This window comes from Delphinus delphis, chromosome 18, assembly GCF_949987515.2.
Source record: "Delphinus delphis chromosome 18, mDelDel1.2, whole genome shotgun sequence".
In the NCBI taxonomy this organism is placed as follows: Eukaryota; Metazoa; Chordata; class Mammalia; order Artiodactyla; family Delphinidae; genus Delphinus; species Delphinus delphis.
In genome coordinates, this window is record NC_082700.1 from 32,593,201 (window position 1) to 32,611,967 (window position 18,767).

At 40.2% G+C, this 18,767-nt stretch overlaps 1 protein-coding gene across 4 annotated transcripts in view; it reads right to left on the minus strand.

Annotated features, from left to right (window-relative positions):
• The window catches only part of DIAPH3 (diaphanous related formin 3), a 546,819-nt gene that overhangs the window by 519,764 nt on the left and 8,288 nt on the right, over positions 1 to 18,767 (minus strand). The window lies entirely within an intron of this gene.

The window sequence follows — 18,767 nt, forward strand, 5'->3', positions numbered from 1 at the left end:
CAATGGATATAGGGGTTTAAATAAGATTTTCAGAAAAGTGTTCAAATTATAAAAGTGAAACTTTAAATCTACCATTAGCATGCAGCATAATAGATAATGAAGTACTTTGCTGGCTAATTAACTTAAACAATTCTAATAAAAGAGAAGAGAGTACTAGAATGACTATTTGCATCTTTAACATTGGTTTGATTTATCACCAGTTATTGACAGTACACACTTTTCAATTTCATTGCTACTTCTTTGAGAACCCTTTTGCCAATTTCCTTGCTAGACATACACAAGGCCACTTTAGAAAGTGAATAAATTAGTTTCCTGCAAAGTGGAGTTGAAAGCAAAATTAAGCATTTGGGGGGAAAAACAATCCAAGTTTTTATAAATTCTGGAGCTGGGGAAGATTTTGTATTTAAGTAGCTGGAATCAATTTCCAATTCTCCTTCTTCTTATTCATTGTAGCATTAGACCTTTAAAAGGGCAGAGAAAGTGTCAAGCACATTTCCTAAACAGGAAATTAGGTCAGGTCTATGAAAAGTATAAAAGGATATGTGTTAGCAATCATCATCTAACGGAATAAGTGGCAAATAGGTATCAATAAATTCAATATTTATTGACAGAATGAAATTTATCATTCATGCTTGTACCTAGAATGCACTTTTTTTTTAACATCTTTATTGGAGTATAATTGCTTTACACTGGTGTGATAGTTTCTGCTTTAAAACAAAGTGAATCAGTTATACATATATCCCCATATCTACATCCCCTTGCGTCTCCCTCCCACCCTCCCTATCCCACCCCTCTAGGTGGTCACAAAGCACCGAGCTGATCTCCCTGTACTATGCGGCTGCTTCCCACTAGCTATCTATTTTACATGTGGTAGTGTATATATGTCCATGCCACTCTCTCACTTTGTCCCAGCTTACCCTTCCCCCTCCCCGTATACTCAAGTCCATTCTCTAGTAGGTCTGCGTCTCTATTCCAGTCTTGACCCTGGGTTCTTCATGACCTTTTTTTTCCTTTTTCTTAGATTCCATATATATGTGTTAGCATATGGTATTTGTTTTTCTCTTTCTGACTTACTTCACTCTGTAGGACAGACTCTAGGTCCATCCACCTCACTACAAATAACTCAGTTTCGTTTCTTTTTATGGCTAAGTAATATTCCATTGTATATATGTGCCACATCTTCTTTATCCATTCATCTGTCGATGGACACTTAGGTTGCTTCCACGTCCTGGCTATTGTAAATAGAGCTGCAATGAACATTTTGGTACATGACTCTTTTTGAATTATGGTTTTCTCAGGGTATATGCCCAGTAGTGGGATTGCTGGGTCATATGGTAGTTCTATTGAGGAACCTCCATACTGTTCTCCATAGTGGCTGTATCAATTCACATTCCCACCAGCAGTGCAGGAGGGCTCCCCTTTCTCCACACCCTCTCCAGCATTTGTTTGTAGATTTTTTGATGATGGCACTTTTATGCTCATGAATCTACCTCGATGATGATCCAGGTTAAAAATTTGTACAGTGTAAATCACTATCCCAGATTCTCCACCCTTTCGGAGAAGATGTTCCTTCTTCTACGGCAGGAAAAACAGTAACTGGAGGGACACAGCATGAGCTTTGCTTATACTAAAGAGAATGCAGCTGGATAAGTGATCATGCCAGTTCTAGACTGAATTACGTGATCAGTAGACCACATATGCTGACCTAGGAGCAAAGAAATAATAATACTGGATTAACAAAGTTTAATGTTGAATCCTGGGTTGTAAAATTTACTTTTAATCACTATTAACTTCAGCAGTTGAAATTAACAAGTATGCACAGAGGCCCGTGAGAGTGGGTGTGATCCTGAGGCACTTAGGGTCACAATCTCATCCCAGAGACCATGACTAGAATTGAACCCAAACCCACATGGCTACTGTCTGTGTGCTTTCCCACTAGTAGAGATTTCCAGTCCACTGCATTTGGTTAACCACATTGCTCTCTCCCTCTCCAACCAGAGGTATCACCCCAGTCACAACTCACATCACACCTGAAAGGGATAATTTCAAGTTCCTCTGACAAGGAAAAAGGAATAGAGCCAACTTCTGACACAACAGCATTCTAAGTGGCCTAATGCTTGAAAAGTAAGGCTAATGAAAAAGTATCATGCAGAAATCCTACTTGGAATAGTATGCCACAATAAAGCGAAAACATGTACTAACACAAGTGAAATATTCCAAAATGCCAGTTTGAGTTGCCTTGAGGAAAATGCCATAAAGTGATGTTAAAGAAGAGAAAAGAAACAATGAAAGCAGACAAACAATTTTAAGAGAAATGACACTAGGGCCTATGTAAGATTTATGAACTAAAAACTGCATAGAAGATACAGAAAGTATTATACAGAAAACGTAGGGAATGTAGGTTACATGATGTAAAATTCAGAAGATGTAAATAACCAAGAGGAACATTTTTATTTACCTTCAATGGCCTGAAATAGGACAGGCTTTTAAATTAGAGTTGGACTCATAACTTACAGAAAAAGAGTAGTCACTCGAGTAGAAACAAGACACATAAGGATTCATTTTTTTGGTCATAGTATTTTTTTAATTTTTTTTTAATATCCTTAAACTATTTCATTGAGGATCTAGCAACTCAATTAATTTGTTAAATGCTTGGCCTGTTTTTTAAACACTATATAGGCATGCATGTAAGTCCAATTACAATCTATATTATTATACACAATCTTTCACAAAAAAGAACATGCAATGAATTACAACAGAATTATAATGCTTACATAGAAAAATAAGAAAACTCAAAGGGATGTAAGCATGGGAAGTTTAACATTCTGAGAGACAAGCAAGAAGTTAAGGTCAGGTTCACTATTCCTTCTCTTCTGGGAAACACTTATCTATCAATTCTTACCACCAGCAAGATAAGCCAGTAGGGCATGATGACAGCAAATTCAAGGGCCCATGACAGAACTAGAGATGTTGACTAACAGAGTAAACAGCTGGAAAACTCATCTAAAAATGTTGGTTTCTATATCCAAACAGTAGAGACAGAATAAGTTTCAATTCAAGATTCAGCTTTCAGAAAACAGAGATTACATAGGTATTTGTTTACCCACATGCAATCTGAAAGAAACCACTAAACACAAGCTAGCATTAAAAAATTTGAGTAGATCTAAGTGTGAGTAATTTCCCCTACAAACTTAAATGTCTAATCACAGTCCACTTCAAATATGATTGGGAAAAATAAGAAAGAAACACTAAATATTTAGTGAAAAAATGTAAAGGTTAGATCAAGTGGCATCCTTTTGTAGGATCTTTGAATGTTAATATTAATTCAAGTTTATTATAAAGTTTACATTATCTCAAAGTCCTACCTGTTTAGATTACAGACTTCTAAAAAGTGGAGGGAGAGGGAGAAGAGAACGACTGACATAAAATCCTCAGATAACTCTGTGGGGTTTTGGCCTTGCTTTTGGAGATACAAAACTACAAGGGTGACATCCTTAATGTATAAAAGAAAAAAAACTTTATTATAAAAAAGTATTCCTTTTATACTAGTACTTGAAATACTGTTCAAATGTCTGGTTAACTAAGACACTTAAAAAAATGAAGTATTTCTGTTTTATAGCTACCAGCATGCTCTTTACTATATGGTCTGGTTGGGGAAAACAGAAACTGCCCATATCAATCCAGTTCATGGGTAGAATTTGCTAACATTCATACCAAGTAGGAAACAGAATCATAAAACCACTATTAAATGGAATCAAATAGGAACACTCTTAAAAATAACAACCTGATAGCAACATTAGGGTTATATTTGCCAGGGGGGAGAAAAGTTAAAAGTATACAATTTTAGATATATTAAAACACTTACACCTAGATGTGACTTTGTGACCTTTAGTTACATTACCTGGCCTATGACTCTATAGTGTTAATGCTTTATGACAATGAGATAGAATAAAAGTGGTGATAATATCAAAATATAAACAACTCTGAACACAGGACCACTGGTAATTAATTGGCTAAGGTGTGGTACTAAAGCACACTGGGGCTCTTTTCCCAAGCCAAACCTCACCCTTCTTCCTGTGGTCCTATGTTTCTCAAACTGCTAATTCTATTTCTCCCTAAAAAGAAAGCAGCTCTACATGTAGACAGGTTTTCTGCTAATGACAGTTCCTAGGATGAATGGTCAAGAGGATCACTCTGGAATTGGAAGAGAGAACAAGTCTTTATAGATTTTTCTTCAAAAGAACATAGAATCAAAAAAGGGGGGGGGGCAGTTTTGACAGAAACACAGAACATCGTCCTCTATATTCCCATTTAAGCAAGGCATCAAAACCTTTATTGAAGACAGTACATAATGTCAAAAAATAGATCCAGAGCTTACAGAGCACTGTGCAAAATGCTGTCAATATCGAGGTATGGAGAACACCACCACCAACTTAGTTGACAAATAAGTAACAAAGACCAAATAAATTATATAATACAAAGCAACATACAAACCCCTGAGGTTCACATGCAATGAAAAAAAGATTCCAAGCTGTAACCTAAGCGTTTTAGCAAATTTTACATTTTCTTTCATTGGTTGGCACATGTGGATTAGCAGACAGCAAAGGCTCTGTCCACTGATGTCCTTAGACATGTGAAGGCCCACCAGGCATCAAGCTAGCAGGCTCGGATCACTGTCAGCAGAGGCAATACACAGTAATATTTTAGAATAATCTTTAGCTGTTGCAATTTAATTCTATTAAGTTTACACCACTTAACTGGGTCATTATGAGAAATTAGCAACAAGAGGAAAAATTAAAAAGATTAAAGCCTCCAAACACAAGTGACTTGGACCCAATTCTCATAAACTAGACCCTCCAAACCAAGTGGTTTTCAGCTTGTTAGTGTGCACAAGAAAAACACCAAGACTTTCTTTGTAAAAGTAGATGGCAGGACCTCAGCTTCCCAAGATCCTGGTGCAGTAGGTCTAAGGTGGGGCTTAGGAACCTGTACACTTAAGGGGCTCGAGGGCACTGCTGCTGCAGCGAGTCTGGGACCACACTCCACCACTATCAGCATTAAACATCCCCTGGGCTGCACACAGACCAACGTCTGTCACGTGCCTCATTTAAAATCTATGTCGCAGAAACAAATGAAAACAAGGGTGCAGACAGGAAGCACAGAGGATTTTAAAGAAGTGAGAGACAAGGAGCTGGTACGGTTGGGACAGGCTTTAGTGCCCTGAAGTGACTGGCACCAATTAGCACTGATTTAAGAAAATTCAACGATCTCTGAGTGCAGGATGAATCACCAATTGCATCACTTATTCAAATACTTAGTCTCTCTCTAAGGTACAATAATTTAATCTCATAAGCATATATTTAGTACTTAAGTATCAAAAATTGTTCATTATATCAAACCACGACATGACACTATTTGCTTGAAAAAACGGGTGACAGGTTCTGATCAACAGAACACAGTTACACCTTAAGGAGAAAGGGCCAGGCTCAGTCCTCTCTTAATCGTAATCTGTTTAATCATAATTATAATCTGCTCAAAGTTTTGTTTTAAAGTCCAGCTTATTCCCTTCCACTAATACACTTATAAATATGTGTTTTAATCTAGTAACATTTCTTATCCACACACCTGTCTTTATTTTAATATCAATGCCAATTATAAAGATTGTAGCAATGTGAAATAATACTACTAGCAACTGTGACACTAAACACACCTGTGGATGGGTCGAAGAGGTATCTCCCCAGCACCCACACAACACACCTAGATCTGAAAATATTGTTCTTCAAGGGCTCCAGATTTAACAGCTCAGGAGGGTCCAAAAATAATACTGAAGCTTTCCCAGCTCTGAGGACAAGAGTAGAGCTGGCTCTTTGATACTATAAAGTAAAGCTTTTAAGCTGCCTCGCTCTTCATGTGGTCATTTTTTTAGTTTGAGGTGGAGAAAAGTGAGAGCGATGTTACGAACAGGTGAGAATCAGAAAAAGCTCACCAGCATCTTTTAATCTGTTCATTTTCTCAAAATTGTAATCCTGCCCATCTTAGGATGATAAACACCTGTCCACTGCCCATTTTCCAAGGCTTATGCACCTTAGCATCCAAGAATCCAGACCTGCCTTCTCCATGACTCCTTCTTTGTGAAAGACCAGGTTTCAGAAGGAGGCATCATTCAACCATTTACAGACATGAAAAGATTCATTTCTAAGAGGGCACAAGGTTTTCAAAAGGATCAAAAGTCTACCACATAACTGCTCGAAAACAACCACCTCTCCAGAAAAACCAATTCTCAAATTGCTACTTGTAACTCTCACCTGAATTACACATCACAGGGGCTGAACACCTAACAAGTCATTTTTTATTCTAGCAGAACTCTAGTGTTCCTTTTCTTTCAAAGAGAAAACATAATGACTAATCCTAGTAACACAGCCTTCATACCTATTTTAAGATATTCTCTTCAGCTGTTCCAGTTTCTTTCACTAAATTACCAGATCAAAAACGCTTCTCCAACGGGTCCAGGAAAAGACAATTCAAATCCCTGAACCCCTTTACAAGTTAGGTCTGGTTCGAGGTCATCAGAACCCAAGACCTTTTTCATTATCTGGAGAAGGCTGAAAAGTAAGATATTAGCTGTAGACGGATTTTAAATGGTCCCAGAGCTTCCAAAATCACCCTGAAGTTTATCTAATTACTATGTTATTTCTGAGAGTGCCTCAGCCTCTTAGATGTCATGTCTAAGACACGAATTTAGACTGGATATTCCTGAGACTTATATAGTACCACGCATCACACTGCTCTATATTTGAGAAGGGTTTTATTTGTTTACATTTTAGCATCACCATAAGGAAATAAATCTGGTGAAACCTTCTGAGAGAACAATTTGGTGAAACAAATCCTATGTTCAACCTAGTAATTCTACTAGTAATTACTCTTTAACCTAGTAATTCTATTTGTAGAATCTATACTTAGGAAATAAGAAATACAATCAAGTATTCTTATACATAGATATATACCACTACAGCATTATTTTAAATAGCTAGACTTGTAATCAACCTAAAACTTCCCAGAATACGTGCAAGATTAAATTACAGTCTTACCATAGCAAAAATGCTTACAATATAATGTTACATGAAACAAAGCTGTATTTAAAATTGCATTTGCAATATAATTCTAACTTCATTAATATACACATTTATGGAAAAAAACAGACAGGAACCACTGTTAATTTTATATATCTGGATTGTGGGATTTGAAACAATTTTTTTTACATTTTTCTGTATTTTCTTAGCTGTCTGGAATGAGCATATTTATTTTTATAATGAGAAAAGTTTCTTTTAATTACTATGGATATTACTTTTCACACTAAACAGAAAATATAGATTTGTTCCTTTTCAAATAAAAATGTATGTATGAGACAGTAAAAGAAATAAAAATCTAAAAAATCTAATAAATACTGTGAACAGAGACTTTTTAATAGGCTGGATTTTTAATGCATATTTTCAAATACGTCAGAATACATTAAGCACATTATTCATTTGTTTTCTAATCCACATATATAAATTAACCAATCTCAAAAGTCTCCTTGGTTTTGTGAATTATTGATGTTGTCACCTGCTAGAGACTTAATTCCAAGAAAACTATATGAATCACTACATCACAAGCACAAATCCTTTTGACACAAATTCAATTTCTGTGGCAACAATAATATATTGACTTAGCTTTATTTTTCTACTTTGACACTTATTAATGTCAGAAATAAAAGAAATCTATCATTTTTCCTTATTATAAATGTAAACTATCTCATGCCATCTTAAGAAAGCTAAGGTAGGGCTTCCCTGGTGGCGCAGTGGTTGAGAATCTGCCTGCCAATGCAGGGGACGTGGGTTCGAGCCCTGGTCTGGGAGGATCCCAGATGCATGCCGCGGAGCAACTGGGCCCGTGAGCCACAGCTGCTGAGCCTGCGTGTCTGGAGCCCATGCTCCCAACAGGAGAGGTCGCGATAGTGAGAGGCCCACGCACCACGATGGAGTGGCCCCCGCTTGCTGCAACTGGAGAAAGCCCTTGCACAGAAACGAAGACCCAACACGGCGAAAAATAAATAAATAAATTTAAAAAAGAAAGCTAAGGTAAATACCACTCACTTGATAACTCAATGCAAATGAAGTCATGATAACAAAGTATAAGAAATAAGACATGATTGTTCAAGTAAGACCTAGTCTCATAATCCTTTTTTTCTTTTTTCTTTTATTTATTTATTTGTTTGTTTGTTTATTTGGCTGTGTTGGGTCTTAGTTGTGGTACGCAGGCTCTTTCGTTGCGGCATGCGGAATTCTCTCTAGTTGGGGTGCGGGGGCTCAGTAGTTGCAACACACAGGCTTAGTTGCCCTGCGGCATGTGGAATCTTAGTTCCCCGACCAGGGGTCGAACCCACGTCCCCTGCATTGGAAGGCGGATTCTTAACCACTGGACCACCAGAGAAGTCCCTCATAACCCTATTTTTCTACTACGCAACACAATTAGGCTGCCAACATGTGCAAGACACTATATTAAATACAAAGAAGACCCACCCAGTGGTTAAGAATCCACCTTCCAATGCAGGGGACGCAGGTTCGATCTCTGGTCAGGGAATTAAGATCCACATGCTGCAGGGCAACTAAGACCACGTGCTGCAACTACTGAGCCTGCGTGCCACAACTAGAGAGTCCACATGCTGCAACTACAGAGCCCAATCGCTCTGAGCCTACACGCCACAACTACTGAGCCTATGCACTCTGGAGCCCACGTGCCACAGCTAGAGAGCTCACACGCTGCAACTACTGAGCCCGTGTGCTCTGGAGCCCGAGCACCACAACTAGAGAGAAGCCTGCGCACCACACCTAGAGAGAAGCCACACGCCACAACTAGAGAGAAGCCCACACACCGCAACAAAGAGCCTGCATACCACAACTAGAGAGAAGCCACATGCCACAACTAGAGAACTCACGTGCCACAACTACTGAGGCCGTGCACTCTGGAGCCTGAGCGCCATAACTAGAGAGAAGCCCACGCACCACAATTAGAGAAAAGCCACGCACCACAACTAGAGACAAGCCCACATGCTGCAACAAAGAGCCTGCGCACCACAGCTAGAGAGAAGGCATGTGCCACAACTAGAAAGCTCATGTGCCGTAACTACTGAGCCCCTGCACTCTGGAGTTTGAGCGCCACAACTAGAGAGATGCCCGCACGCCACAACAAAGAGTCCACACACTGCAACAAAAGATCCCACGTGCCAGAACTAAGACCTGCTGCAGCCAATAAATAAATAAATAAATAAATTTTAAAAGAAAAAAAAGAAGAAGAGTGCTAGGAGGTAGAGTCAGAAACAAAAGGGATGGGGGGGTGTCTAGGGCCAAAAAAAAAAAATATATATATAATATATATATAAAGAGGACCCAGTCCCTGCTCTTATGAGCTTACAACCAAAGGAGCAGCAAGACAAGTAGCTGAATAACCAAAATGCAAGACAGTGGGATAAGCACCATAACAGAGGTATTTAATGCTGACAGGAAGAAAAGGCAGCATTTTTAATCATATGTGCATAAATACTTGCTAAGGAACATGCAAACATTATAGCAATGATCTAAAACTAAAGTCAAATTAAGCCATGATTTAGGTAAAACTGGTAGTACAGAATTTGTCCTTTTTACACAATGACAGATTCCTAAAACATTCATTCATTCAACAAATATTAAACATTTCTATGTATTGACAAGGGAACCATCAGTAAATAAAACAAAGATTCCTGTCCTAAAGAAGCTTACCTTCTATTGGGGAACAGACAACAAACACATTAATAAGTTATAGAGGATGTTAGAAGGTGATGAGAGCTCTGCTAAAAATGAAAATTAGCACAAAGTAAGGCAGGCCCAGAAAGCAGGGTTGCAATTTAAAACGTGGGAATTGGGGTAGGCATAAGTCTGAATGGGAAGGTGGCATCTGAGCAGACTGGAGTGGACTAAGGAATCAGGGAAAGTGTTTCAGATAAAAGAGCAGGGAGAACAAAGGCCATTAGGAAAGAGCACCTCTAGGGTTCAAGGAAGGAGGGAGCCAGTGTGGCAACAGCAACATGAAACAAATCAAAGAGGAAGGAGGGGCAGATCCATCCCAGGCCATCTTAAGGACATGGGCTTTTATTCTTCTAACAGAACAGTCACAAATGTTTATGTATAAAAACATGTTATAAGTAATCAACTTAACTAGTAAATAACAGTTGAATCCACTTTGCCAGCAGCTCTGCTTTGCTGGGTGTCAGTTGCATTGGACCACCCTCCTTTCAGCTGCTGGGGCCTCTCACATGCTGTGATTTTTCTTTGGGGCTGAGAACTCCAAGCAGTGGCAGTTTCCCAGCACCATCCCTACAGCCAGCATGTTGCCTGGGCCTCAGGAGACTGACAGCTAAAGGGGAGAATACAATGTGAGGGAAGAAAACAGACTGAGTAGGTATTGCACATATAAATTTACAGTAAGGGTGGGTGAACCTTCAGTATCATCAAGAAATGAAGATCCCAATTCTGTCCCCCATAGCCCTTTTGTTTACAGTTCCTTGGCCCTGGTCCAGGAAGATCCCACACGATCTTCCCGCGGAGCAACTGAGCCCGTGCACCACAACTACTGAGCCCGCACTCTGGAGCCCGTGCTCCACAACAAGAGAAGCCACCGCAATGAGAAGCCCGGGCACTGCAACGAAGAGTAGCCCCCGCTCGCCACAACTAGATAAAGCCCACATGCAGCAACGAAGATCCAACGCAGCCAAAAATAAAATAAATAAATAAAAGTTACCCAAAAAAAGGAGTTGACCCACTGAGTCCCTCTTATTCCTTTCAGGTGGTAATGGGGAAGCTGGTCATGTAGGTAAGAGACCCCCAGCATGAACAGACTTGGGGCATCCTGGTACCAAAATGCTTTACATGTATGCTGGTGGTGGTTCAAGACCTGCGGACAGCACGTGTCCTGTGTGTCAGCCTATGCCTGAGATCGCCAGACCCCTTTCACTGCATATCCTTCTGCTATTGCTGTGCTATATCCCCATCCTGTAATAAAAATGTTCTGTGTAGGGCTTCCCTGGTGGCGCAGTGGTTGAGAGTCCACCTGCCGATGCAGGGGACGCGGGTTCATGCCCCGGTCCGGGAGGATCCCACGTGCCGCGGAGCGGCTGGGCCCGTGAGCCGTGGCCGCTGGGCCTGCGCTTCCGGAGCCTGTGCTCCGCAGCGGGAGAGGCCACAGCGGTGGGAGGCCCGCGTACCGCAAAAAAAAAAAAAAAAAAAAAAAAAAAAAAATGTTCTGTGTATATAAAAAAAAAATTCCTTTGGGTCATTGATCACTCACTGTCTTGCAGTTTGTGGGTTTGTCTTTTTTTTCTTCTTTCCTTTTTTTTAAAAGTGGCAGGGACCTTGTTTCCCTTATCTTTGAACTCCTAGACATACCACAGCGCAGGGAACATTTAGGCCAGTGGTTTTTCAATCTGAATATGAGAATCACCTGAAGAGCTTTTGTTTTCTTTTCCTAATACAAATACCTGAGTAATATCCCAAACCAACTGAATCAGAATACCCAAAGATAGGGCCTGCCATAAGTACTTAAGCTACCCCCATGGTGACTCTAATATACAGCCAGGGTTAGAAACAACTAAATTGGGCAAGCTCAGTCTTCCAGTGCCTAGCATCACCAAAGTCCCACATGTGCAGATATGGCAGACACCTGTTGGGTTTATCTGTCTCGTGCACACAATCCCTTCTCTATGTCATAGGGGTGGGACCAGCAATCTTCATCATTCTTTGTGAGCCAACCCTGCCACAGCTGAGGTGAGCAGAGCTCAACACTTAAATCCAAGCAAAGCCAATTAAATCCTCACTCTCCCAGAAATGTGGACTTGGGATTCAGAGATGAGAATCAGGACCAAGAACATATATGTATACCTGGAACTGTGAGACTCTGGGCTTGGCTGTGTGAAAATCAAGGTAGCAGAAGCGATACAATGCAGAGATACAACAGTGGAGCAATGCCTGGTAAGAAGCACCACAAAAATGTATGATCCCAGAAAAGGGAATGAGACAAGCTGCCCGTTTTCAGTTCTCCGCTCCAATCCAAGTGAAGCAGCTAAACTCACTGTGCTTGATCCCAGGAGATAGCCCTGTGCATCTTTACAACTGCCCTTTCTAAGGTTAAACTAGATATTGTTATGTTCGTTTAAGCCAAAAGAGGCCTTGACTGACACAGAACCCGAGACTGCAAAATAGATCCCTAGGTACCCATATCATATAGCCCACATCATCACCATTTCCACCGTCACCTATTGAGCATTACCATAGTTACTAATACACCCAACAATCCTAAACATCAGCCATTATCCCATCTTACCGATCAGTAAATTGAGTGTCACAAAAGTGATCTGCCAGAGCGGATGAGTGGCCGGGCTGGGAATGGAACCTTGGTCACTGTGACCCCAAACCCAGGCTCAATTTCCTTCCCTTCCCTTCCCTTCCCTTCCCTCAGTCCTCGCCACTCCATGGGACAGCAGCTGTTTCAAACCTAGGGAGGAAGACTTACAGTAGAAATGAAGCAGTTTCTGAGTTGTTTATGAGGCAAAGGAATTGGAAATGAAATCTTAACAAGAAAGGTAAGCATAGGGCTTCCCTGGTGGTGCAGTGGTTAAGAAGCCACCTGCCAATGAAGGAGACACAGGTTCAAGCCCTGGTCCGGGAAGATGCCACATGCCATGGAGCAACTAAGCCCGTGAGCCACGACTACTGAGCCTGTGCTCTATAGCCCACGAGCCACAACTACTGAAGCCTATGCACCTAGAGCCCGTGCTCCGCAACAAGAGAAGCCACCACAATGAGAAGCCCACTCACCGCAACAAAGAGTAGCCCCCACTCACCACGCGCAGCAGTGAAGACCCAACACAGCCCAAAAAAATAAATAAAATAAAATAATAAAATAAATAAAAAGAAAGATAAGTATAATTCCAATTGAACGGTTATTAAGTGTTATAACACTGAGTACAAAGTCTTATCTTAAAAGTTGAGGTGATAAGAAGCTGGGGGGATTGTAATTTCTGAAAACTGACTAACACAAAAATATATGTTTTGCTAGGGAGTTTCCCCCTTTATTTTTTTTAAAGTTGCTTAAGTGTAAAATAGAAATGTAATCAATAGTTTTTATATTTTTATTTGTAGAATTTAAGCGTTAGTACATGCCACAAGCCTTATACACCATGTCCTTCCAAATCAGACTAAACATGAGCCACAAAAATATCCACATTTCAAAATCTCATTCAAAAAAACACACACACATACTGTCAGAAATTAATTACAGGGCAAAAGCTAAATAAAGAAAATTTAATTTTTAAATTATTGATGTTTAAACTCTTTTTTAAATAATTAAATCACCACTAAGTTTTCCTGCATAATTTGATTACTACTTTTTATTACTACCCTCTAAATTGGTTTGTCACTTAAGTCAAAAAGGTGATTGCATATTTACAAATTTAATATCTGAAAAAGGAGGAAAAAGAGCACAATTCCAGCTCTTACATGCAGTCCCAGTACTATACATAAAATGTGGTTATGTTTTACATCTCTTAGAAATACTAACCAAGCCAGATATCATTATTGCGCATCTAAGCTAACAAAACATCATGCCTGGCCTGGTATATAAAGAACTATAAAACACAGCACCTGCCCTGAAGGAGTTTACAATTCAACAGGTTCTAGAGGAAAACATAAATAACCTGGGTCACTTATTTTCCCTTTTCAGTGATTCAAAAATAATGTAACATAAGTAACCATCATGCCACTGCTACACACACAGAAATACGTGGGTTCCTCACCTTAATACTTTTCATTGCACTTCTCACCCAAAGAAATTTGGGGAATTTGGAGAGAAAAATCCTTGAATGGGGTTACATACAGAGCAGTCCAATACTATATCAAACTTACACTATGTCACACGATGACATAGTGAAATTCCAACACATAAAATTCTATCTCACAACTTAGGTTTTGAACACACCAATTTCTGTAGTCAAGCTGCAGGCTCAAGAAACTACAGCCTAAACTGCCCTTGGCAATCTTCCAACAACACCAAGGAGACTTCAGTGATGACTCTCTAGTAATAACCCAAGTATATTTGTAAAGGATTTCTGAAAACACATAGTTTCATATTGATTCATATTCATAATTTCACATTTCATATTGATCATCGCACGATTCAAACACACTAATAAAATGAGTCAACAAGGTTTATGGGGAAGTCAGCAGCTGACAGCAACAGGCACGGGAAGGCCCCCAGTGATCTTAGTAACCTATTGCAAATGACCAAGGACTGCGGGTATAACTTACATATAACATTGTGTAAGTTAAAGACATACAATGTGTTGATCTGATACATTTATATTTTGCAATATGATTGCCACAGTAGCTTTAGCTAACCACCTCTATCACTTCACATAATTATCATTTCTTTTTTGTGTGGAGAACACTTAAGATCTAGTCTCTTAGCAACTCGCAAGTTTATGATACAGTATGGTTGACTATAATCACTATGCTATACATTAGCTCTCCAGAACTTATCTTCTGATTGTAAGTTTATACCCTTTAACTCATCTCCCCAAAGTTTATCTCCCTTAACACATTCCCCCACCCTTCTTTTTCAGATTCCACATATAGGTAATATCATATAGTATTTGTCTTTCTCCCTCTGGCTTATCTCACTTAGCATAATGCCCTCAAGGTCCAACCATGTTGTCACAAACGGCAGAATGTCTTTCTTTCTCACAGGTGAATAAACATTCTTTGTGTGTGTGTGTGTATATATATATATATATATATATATATATATATATACCATATCTTCTTTATCCATTCAACTGTTGATGGACACTTAGGTTGCTTCCATATCTTGGCTATTGTGAATAATACTGCAATAAACATGGGAGTCCAGATACCTTTTAGAGGTCCAGTTTTCGTTTCCTTTGGATATATACCCAGAACTAGGATTGATGAGTCATATGATAGTTCTATTTTTAATTTCTGGAAAACCTCCGTACTGTTTTCCATAGTGGCTGAACCAGTTTACATTCCCACCAACAGCGCACAAGGGTTGCCTTTTCTCCACATTCTCACCAACACTTGTTCTCTCTTCTTGATGACAGCCATTCTAACAGGTGTGATCCCATGCCTGTTTCTGTCATCGTTGATGTCGTTTTGCTCATAAACCCATCATTGAGGGTAGCTTCAGAGGCTAAGAAAGTGTACCATCTTTGCCTGAACAAGATGTACAAGTTATCCAGCAGGAATAAACTGTCACATCATTGGAAGGCAGTCTGACCTGTAGATGGCCTGTGCCTGAGGCCACAGGCAGTCCATTTAAACATGAATGTGGGCCAAAGTCTAGCATTAGCCACTAGCCACATATGGCTATTTCAAAAGTTAATTCAAATTAAAAAGTCAGCCCTTTGGTAGTATTAGCCACATATGACTAGTGAATATCAAATCGGACACAGCAGAACAGAACATTTCCATCATCACAGAAAGTTGTACTTAACAGCACTGATCTAGGTGGTAGTAAAAGCTAATGAAATGAATGAGCTCATGCTGGAAGGAGGTATCAAGTAAAAAAAGTAAAAGATCAAAGAGATAGTACTTGGGAACACTAAGAGGGTAGGAAGAGGGATGAGCAAAGATTAGAAGAGAAGAATAAGTTACAGCAAAGGTTTGAAGAAGTGAGGGATCAGTGCTAATACCTTGACATCTAGTAAGATGAACCTTGAAAATCGGCCACTGGGTTGGCAGTTGTTGACCTGCCAAAGCAATTTCAGTGGAATGACAGAAGCAAAGACAGGTTGAGAAGCCTATGGGAGGTGTCTGAATCCCTCCCTTATGAGCGCACTCTACCCTTGGCCGATGCCATCATGACAGCAGCAGCAAGCTAAGAGCTATTTAGTACTTACATGTTAACCCCCATTATAACACATTGAAACATCATGTCTAACCTATAATACGGGTACTACTGTTCCCACATCATACATGAAGAAACAAACAACAACAACAAAAGTAATTTCCCAAGGTCACACAGCTACCAATTTCAGAGCCAGGACTTAAACCCAGGTTAACTTCAGGGCCCGAGTTCTTTAAAATTACACAATATGGACTCCCTGGTAATACCACACACTTGGTCTGTACCACTATTTTCCATGCCAGACTGAATGGGAGCCTCTTGAAGTCAAGAACCAAACTGTACCCACCTGTGCTATGCTTGGTATTAAAGGCCATTCAAATATTTACAGAATAAATGAAAACAGCTAATTCACAGAATTTGGCTGTAAGGGAAGGAAACAGCATGGTATTGAGTGGGTCACAGGGTCATGGGAAAGTTGGAGAGGGAGGTTGTTTGGTTTTGCTTCTGTTTTTTCTTTCAGAATGGAAGATATCTGAGCATTCTTACAGGATGGAGCCTGTGAAGAGTGAAACAGCTTCATGGAATGGGACTGGATCAAGATCAGTGGCAAAGGGATTAACCTTGAATAGAAAAACAGACACTTATTCTGTGGATATTGGAAGAGAAAGGATGAAGAGTTGCAGATATAGAAGATAACAGCAGCAGTAGCAGGAAATTGAGCCAGTTCAAGCAGTACGGCCTTTATTTTCTCTCTGAAGAATGTGTCAAGGTGAGTGTGAAGAGTCAGGAGAAACCATCTCTAAGATCATTTCAGCAAATGCTGTGGCATGTTCCTGTGCAGTATCAAGTGGGAGCTTCACACACACAGAGAATATCATTAAAGGATCCAAAAGAAAATAATAAAAGTCATCATTGCCTCTGTATGGGGAAAATCTGAACTGGTGGTCTAGGATGTAAGGGAGTCTTAGTGAATTTCACTCTGAACTCATACACTGTTGGGCTTTTTAAGAGTTTCACACATTACTTTTTCAATTAAAAAACGATTTACAACGAAAAGGAAGCAGGCCCATAGAGAAGGTAAAAAGAGTGAATACATACAGTCTCAGCATAAATGCTGAGAGAAGTAAAAAAGGACGTAACCAAAAAGCTAGTTCAAAGCCAGGGCTCTGGCCCAGTCTGGCTGCTTTCACATCCATCATTCCCTGTTCCCAGCTGCAGGACCTCAGGACCATCCCCAAACCTCTCTCCCTGCCTCAGTTCCATCAAGTGTAACACAAGGGTACCTACTTCAAAGCATTGTATTAGGACTAAGTGATTAAAAGAGTATCCAGCCCACCGAGAGAGCTGAATAAGCATAGCTATCATGATGATGACTGTGATCAACATCTCTGAAGACCCTGCTAATCAGTGAGTCTGCAGATTCCTGATGTCTAAGGGGTCAGTTCACAGAGCTGGAGGGGTTTCCACCAGGATGCAGCAGCACGGGTCAGCCACAGAGAAGCCTATCAGGTTGTTCCAGTCTTGGAGATAGGAGGCAAGTGGACAAGAAGGCCAGAGCTGCTTTATTTATTTATATTCTACCTTATGGCAGGTTTGAGGAGGCGAGGAACGTGAAGGCATCCTAGTTCAAAAGGAAGCCCTGGGTTACTTTCATAGGGTGTGGGTTTAGTGTAGAGCAAGTGTTGTCAGCAGGAGGCTGACAGAGAAAGAAAGAGAGGCAAGGTCAAGGGATGGAGGTCTAGATGAAACAGAAAGGAGGGGATATATGTCCAGGATCAAGCCTCTTGGCATGTTCCCCACTGGAATTAAGGTCAGGTCCCTGGACACAATGCAGGTGTCCAGCCGGAATGGAGGAAGGAGGAGGGAGGGGGGAAGCAGAAGAAAGGTCAAAATGCTGTCAATAACTGAGATCATGTCACATGCCCTTCAAGATGACCAGCCTGAGAGAATTCAACACTACAGAGGTGGAATCTCCCCTATTTTGGGGTTCGGGAACCAAAAGAATAAAACTACAGTCTCCCACTTACAAAGTTGCAACTTTACGATGATGTGAAAACTATACTCATTCAATAGAAACTGTACTTCAAATTTTAAATTTTGATCCTTTCCTAGGCTAGTGATAGATAGGTGGTAGGATACTCCCTCGTGATGCTGGGCGGACAGCATCCGCAGCTCCCATCAGCCACGCGATCACGAGAGAAACAATCACTCTGGACCCACACAACCAGTCTGTTTTTCACTTTCAGTACAGTATTCAATACATGAGATATTCAACACTTTATTATAAAATAGGCTTTGTGTTAGATGAGTTTGCTTGACCATAGGCCAATGTTAAGTTTTCCAAGCACGTTTAAAGTAGCCTAGGCTAAGCTATAATATTCAGTAAGTTAGGCATATTCCATGCATTTTTTATTATATTTTCAACTTACAACAGGTTTATTGGGCCCCAACCACATGGTAAATCCAGAAAGATCTGGAATAACAGCTGTCATGTATTAACTGTTAGGCTCTGTGCCCAAGCTATTGTAACATGCATTACCTCAACTAATCGCCACAATACTACGATTATCTATTCCATTTTACAGATAGGATAACTGAGGCACAGAAGTTAATTTTCCCAAGGACATACAGCCATATTTGAATCCAGCCCAAGCCCTCTTTATCACAGTGGTTGGAGGGTTGGAGGGGGTATTCTAAGCCATGCTGCCAGGCCCCTGGAGGAGCTTGAGTCGGCAGGTTCAGTTCTCCAATGACCCAGATGTTTCTGGTAGTCTTTACATGCCCTCACCCACCACCAATGCAATCTTTTATAAAAATAAAATAGACATTTAGGGTAT